Raw genomic sequence first — 7192 nt, 5'->3', positions numbered from 1 at the left:
TCTTCCCCCACGTTCTTACCAGACCCATGCAGGAAAAGGTCATTTGATGGGAGTTAGAGACTTTGACCTGACAAAATGAAACACGACTCACTGATAGAACTTCCCCTGGGGGTTTCCAAGACTGTATCTCTTTATGGGAGCAAATAGCCTCGTATTTCTCCCACGCAGCGGCTGGCGGTTTCTAACTGCTGACCTTGTGGTTAGCAGCCCAATACATAAGCAATAAAGCACCAGGGCTCCTTTTGGGTAGAAGAACCATATTAAATAATTCATTGGCCCTGCAACTAGACCTAGTTCAACGTGAGGATAACACACCCCAGGCTTATGGAATGAGATGCTGCTGCTGCTGCTGCTGTACCTGTGTGCGACAGATGAAATAGGGCCTGGTGTGCTCCATCCCCACAAGCATTGATTGCAGCCACTGTGTCCATTCATCTTATAGAAGCTCTTCCTCTTTTCACCGACCCTTTACCAGGAAAGAAACCTTTGTCCAGAGACTGACCCCTCTTGATGACAGGTTTCAGATGACTTGACGCTGGCCATCTTTTCTTCCAAGGACCACTCTGCTGTTTTCTTCCAGGACAAGTCTGTTCCATCTTCTGGCATCGATGGGGGGGGTGTTGAATAGTCTTCCCCCACACCATCATGCAAAGGCATCAGTTCTTCTGCAATTTTCCTTATCGCTGACCAGCTTGCTATGTATATGCAGCAATTGAACATACCCTGACTTCAGTCAAGTATGCCTGAATCTTCAAAGCATCTTTGCTTTTAAACACTTTAAATAGGTCTTTTGCAGCAGGCTTGTCCAATACATTGGTTGATTTCTTGCTTACTGTTTCCATGGGAGTTAATTGTGGATCCAAATACAATGAAATTCTTGACTACTTCAATCTTTGCTTTTTATTTTCTTCAATTTTTCATGATGCTATTAATCCAGTTGTGGAAATTTTGTTTTTCCTTTATGCTGAGACATTCTCCAAAAACAAAACCCAAACTTAACTCACTGCCAATGAGTTAATTTCAACTCAGAGACCCTGTAAAGCATTTCACCTTTGGGTTTCCAGGGCTCAAATCTTTATGAAAGTAGAAAGCCTCACCTTTCTCTTGCAGAGCATGTGGTGGATTTGAACTACTAACCTTGTGGCTAGCAGCCCAGCGGGAAACCCACTATCTCACCAATGTGTTGTTGTATAGTAAGCTCACCATCATGTAATCAAATAAGTGATGTATAGAAATCAGCTAAATTAACATTTCCTATTAAAGGAGCCATTTATAAAGAGAAGGCAGGCAGCATGGTGGGGTGGGAAGGGCCTGGGCATTAGAGACAGAAGGCGTGAGTTACATTTCTGCTGCACTCCTTGCTAGTATTAAGACTTGTTTTATTTTTTTCACTACAACCCCAACTCCCCATGCCCTGTTTCCCTTGATTTATCTGGAAAATGAAGATAATAATACAACAAATTTCTAAAAATGGCAGTTTCTTTTTTTTTTTAACCTCTAAAGAGGGTGGGAGGACATGGTGTAACATGTTCGTGTTTAAAAGATGTACCACTCAAATCCTATTCTAAGACCGGGATAGCTAAAATCCCTCATTGAAGACTGATGAATTGAGGAATGAAGAGTATTGAGTTTCCTTGTTCAGAAGAATCTTAATGAACATGGTCAGCTTGCAATTTTTTTGATGACATACTTTGCTTTTGAGTCTAAAATGATGTTGTACACATTGTTGGCAAGTTGTTACATGTGCACGCTGAGTGAGAAGAAAAAACTTATTTTTCTTGTATATAAATGCCTGTTTAGTTCTATTGAGGCCCTTTCCTTTGAACCATATGCAAATGAGTCAGGGTTTGGGTTAGTTCATAATCTTCCTTTAATCAAGATCCCTAAAAAGCACCAGCCCACTGGATGATGGGCAACATAAATCATTTAAATTTAATTCTGTGCATTTTCATGAGAGGATTTAGTGTGTTTCTAAGCCAGGATATCTTCCAAGAATGTCACAAGGGTGTCAATCAAATCGCAGAGCTTATGGACCCAAAGGGCTGTTGATCATTGCAGGGAATGATGATAAAGTGTAGAATTACCCCGCATGCTGGCCTTGTGAACGTGTAGCTAGCTACCTTTAAAAGTTCAGGAGTTTTGAAGATGCAGTTAGGTCTGACCCCAGAGTGCAAAGGATAAATCCAGCTCTCGAACAATGTGCAAGACATATAAGAATGGCATTTGCTGTATTCTGCTTTGTAACACAGTTGAAATACTTCTCTGGTTTTTCTACGTCTGTTTTCTCAACAGTCCAAAGAGATAAACTTGGCATACAGAAGCTAGCTGCTAAGGAAGACTACCTAAATAGCTTTTCTCTCTTCACTTATTATCAAATACCAGGAGAGGACTTTTAAAATTCCAACTTCTATAAATTGAACTATCTGTGTCAATCCAAGCCTGATAACTTTTCTGGTGGCACAGTAATTAACCAGTGGCTGCTAAGCAAAAAAATTGGGGGTTCTAATATACCTAGTAGCTCTTTAGAAGGAAAAAAAACCTACTGATTCACTCTGATACCTACTGTTACCTACTGATAACAACCAAGAAAACCCTATGGGAAAGTTCTACCTGTCACCTGGGTTTCCACGATTCATTACTACTCAATGACATGCACCAGTGGTACACACTTCAGACACTTCTGTATCATACCTTAACAGTTATAGTTCCTTTTTATCGTGGGCCCAAGAATGTTTCTAGAACACACACACATACACACACACAGACGTGGTTCAGAGAAGAATCTTTATATCCTAAAAAGGGTAATGAGAAAAGCTGGGGAGAAATATGTTATGCCAAGTTCACAAAGGTTTCAGACATCTAGATGTTCATCAGCAGACAGGAAGTCTTTTGGATGGGATAGTTTTCAGCTTCCACTTGACTCCAGCATTGCACGCATGCAAATCATAGAAGAGATTTCTGGACTCATCTGGGACAGAGAATGGTTCAAAATGCCAAAGTTGGCATTCATCACCTTGACTGGCAAAGAAGACAGCATAAAGGCAAATGAGTGCATTATACCCACTGTTTCCTCCCTTAAAGATAATTTTGGCAATGAATATACATACCCTGAGTCCCACTTTCTACTCTGTGAGCCCTGCCAGCAGGCAGGTGTTATTACAGGGTTGTTGGCAGTTGATGTGTGTATCTTCCTTCCGAAGCAGCCACCCTTAGAAAATCCCTTCCAAATATTCACCATTATCTAGGTTAGATTTTTGCTTGCTCTGATAGGGTACACAGAGATAAGGACTGGACTTTAGATTCCTTTCCCAGAAATCACACATATATGCAAACCTTGGCATTATCCTTAGTTTCAAAATTTTTCCTAATTATATGTTACATGAAGTTTGACTTTGGAATCCAGTGGTACATGGATGAACGCATGGAACTCCCAGTCATCCTGTATGCCACCTGGAGCAAATCAGTCAAGCTCTTTAAACTTGAATTTTATATTTTAATCTGAAAAATGAGAATGTAGACTTACCAGTGTTTTGTTAGGTTGCAGTGAGATAAAAGCTTATTATGTGATAAATGTTATCTTGCACGATACATGTTCAGTGCTATTATTTCTGTTGTAGAGTGATTAGTGTTGTGGTGGTTGCTACTAAATCAAGACACTTAACGGAGGGATTTTTCCAGGAATGTGGAGTTGAATAGAAGGCAATTATTGTGGACCATCGAGTTGATTCCAACTCATGGTGGCCTTATGGAGCCGTGTAAAAGTGCCCCACAACATTTCTATGGCTCGAATCTATGGCATCAGATCACTGGATTTTTTATCTGAAGGCCATGAGTTTGAAGCTCTCGCCTTCTGCTCGTGGCCGAGTGCTTTAAGCATTGGCTACCATCATAAAAAGAGTCCCCTGGGTGCACAAGCATGCCACTATTTCTGAAATTGTTTTCATTGGTATGCAGTTCTTTAGGTCTTCTGTAAGCAACTTGAAGTTTGTTTTAAAGTTGTCGAGTGGATTTTCTTGGTCTTCCTATCAGTTATCTGTTGGGCTGTGATCCAAAAGTCAGCAGTTCAAAACCACCCGCCGCTCTGCAGGAGAAAGATAGGGCTTTCTATTCTCTAAAGAGTTGCAGTCTCGGAAACTCACAAGGGCAGTTCTACCTTGTCCTATAGAGTCGCTGTGGAACTGACTCCATGACAGTAGGGTTTTTTTGGGGGGTTTCTGATGGCCTGGCATGAAGTCTCACAAGGGGCTCTCATTAACTATACACTCATAGGCAAGGGGTGTAACCATGCTGTGTCTCACCTTACCTAGCTGTAAAGAATGAGTATAAATGATATACAATGTCTCCCTCACAAAGATGCTTATGCAGAAGATTTTCTTCCAACACCAGAACCATTCAGAATGGGCCTGATACTTTGTGGGTATTGTTCTTTCTGGCGATTGGTGGTTTGAAATCAATGGATGCTTTTTCGTTATTTAGCTCTACTCTCTAGTTTTCAATAAAATTAATTTTATTCAGTTATAAAATTATACAGCTCTAGAACATTGACCTCACCATTGCCACTGGGTTGGCTACGACTCACAGCAACCCCACAGGACCCTCCCTGCCAGGGTTTCCAAGTCCACAGTTCTGTGGACGCCGACTGCCATGTCTTTCTCCTAATAAGTGGCTGGTGAATTGGCTAGCAGCCGAGTGCTTCAACACTGTACCACCCCTGTTTCTTCCTAGGAAATTTAGAGCCCCTTCAATTCCCTACTTGTAGCAGAAATCTTGATGCCCAGAAACATGAGGCTATTTGGCCATGGCCACACTAGAATCAGACACTAGTGCATCAAGATGGAATTTGTAGACAGCTTTTCTGTTCACCTTAATATAGCTCAGTCCTGTCTGATGATTCTTGTTGGCGTTGATATTTATGGTAATTAAGAAGTCCCAATCCACCTAGAAGTTCTGCGGTGCCGAGACATGACAATCAATGGCATAAAGACCACCAAACCCAAATACCAAACTCAACCTATTGTGTCAATGCCAAGTCGACTCACAGTGACTCAACAAAACCAGGGAGAACTGCTGCTGGGAGTGTCCAAGAGTGTAACTCTTTACAGGATTAAAGACTACGGTCAAGAAAAAGCCCATGGGGCAGTTCTACTCTGTCACACTAGGTTTTGCTGAGTCAAGTGGACTTGATGGTACCCAATCACAACACATTAACAAGGATTTTTTTTCAATGCTACACTAAAAAAATAAGAGTAGGAGTAATTTTTGCTTTGCATCATGTTGGCTTCGCTTAATTTCTCCCAGGTTCAAAAATGTTGCGTTGTTCTTTTAAATGTTTTTCTCTTGGTATGAGTGCTAAATCAAAATTATGGTAGTTCATGTGATTATTCTTTTTCTTTTATAACCTGTCAAATCCAAAATGCCATCAGGGGTGGGCCAGATGTCCTTTATCCAGGTCATAGAGATAAAGTAAAATATGGTTTTATTCCTATAAAAACTGGAAAGAAGCTCATTAAAACATCCATATGTATAAATTATATATAACGAGTAATTATATAACATGATAATATATCATTATTAATTATATCTAAATCCATAATTACTTAGTCTTGAAATATATATATATCCAACTATGATAATGGCTGAGTCTAGTGAGAGTAATTTGTATGATTCATCAGTGAAGTCAGTCTTCTTTTACAGCCAACTCAATTATTAGCAATGCCACATATGCTCTTAATGAGTCAATTCCATTGCTCTTAAATGCTCAAGTCAGCTTCTGGTATTTCTGAGTCCAAACAAGCATAAGTTTAACTATGCTTTTTTCTAATCTGACTCAACTATGTTATTTTCTAATCTGACTTAGGGAAAATCATTTAGGAATTCTGAATCTCAACTTTCTCACCTACTAACAACAATATTAACAAGAGTAATCTTCTAACTTACCTCATAGGCTTTCAATGCCCCAAGTAGTCTGATCCATGGTGACTATTAGTTAAAGTCAGTCCATTTCAATTCATGGTGATCCCATTCATGCAACGCAAACAGGTTTTCAAGGCTGTGATCTTTCAGAAGATCTCTTTGCCTGATTCCCTAGGGTCCTCCAGGTGAGCAGAGCTCTTATCCATTCGCCTTCTATTCAAGGACTCCATAACTATTGGAATGGCTGTGGCCCGTGGAATCAAAGCCAGCAGGGTTATACCTTGGGCCACTAACCACACTTTGAAACCACCAGCCACCAGGCAGGAGAAACATGAAGCATTCCACTTCTGTTGGAAAGGGGAGTATTGCAGATTCAATTAGGTTAAAATTTAGCCCCTTATCATTTGATCTCCCTTTTAAATTTGTTGTAATTGTTAATGTTGTCTGCTTTCCTTTGGATGGAGGCTTCATCTGTGTTTGTTATTGTTGTTAGCTTGTGTTGTTGTTTTATGGATTTCTGTATAAGAAATCCAGGTAAGTCATCTATAGAGGCAGTAGCTAGATTAATGGTTCCTAGGGGTGTGGCAGGGGAGGTTGGGGAAATGAGGAGCTAATAGTGATACATCCAAGAACAAAAATGTTCTAAAACTTACTGTGGTGTTGATTGAGCTACTCTTCTTGATGTGATTGAACTACTGAATTGTGTGATAAGTGAATGATATGACAATAAAACTGTTAAAAATTTTAGAGATAAAAAATTACAGTTTCAGAAAGTCAGAAGGGCAGTTCTACCCTGTCCTATAGGGTTTTATAAGTTGGAATTGACTCAATGGTGGCGAGAGCCTGCAGAAACTAACAAGATCCTGTTGGTATTTTCTGGTTCTTCGTTTTGTTTTGTTTTATGTGTGTGCTTGGGGTAAACATATAAAGAAATAGTAATTGAGTAACAGAATCACTAAATGAGCTCTTTAGTATCACAATGCTTAAGCTCTTTGCTACTCACTGAAAGGTTGGTTCTTGGAAGCTATCCAATGCTCCTGGAGAGAAATACCTAACAATCAAAAGCCTGCAGCTAGCAAACCCAACAGGGCAGTTCTCTTCTGTCCCACGGGGTCACTGTGAGTGGAAAAGTACCGGACCTAACAATAAAATCAACCGGATTTCTTGCGATGGGAACAAATGTTCTGATCTGTCCTGGCGCTGGCGGGAAGCCATCATATTGGCTCAATCACAAATGATAAGGAACAAGAGGGAGGAAGGCAGATCTGACCTGAAAAGA

The sequence above is a fragment of the Tenrec ecaudatus genome, chromosome 6 (assembly GCF_050624435.1).
Source record: "Tenrec ecaudatus isolate mTenEca1 chromosome 6, mTenEca1.hap1, whole genome shotgun sequence".
Lineage (NCBI taxonomy): Eukaryota > Metazoa > Chordata > Mammalia > Afrosoricida > Tenrecidae > Tenrec > Tenrec ecaudatus.
This window is presented reverse-complemented; position numbering follows the sequence as displayed.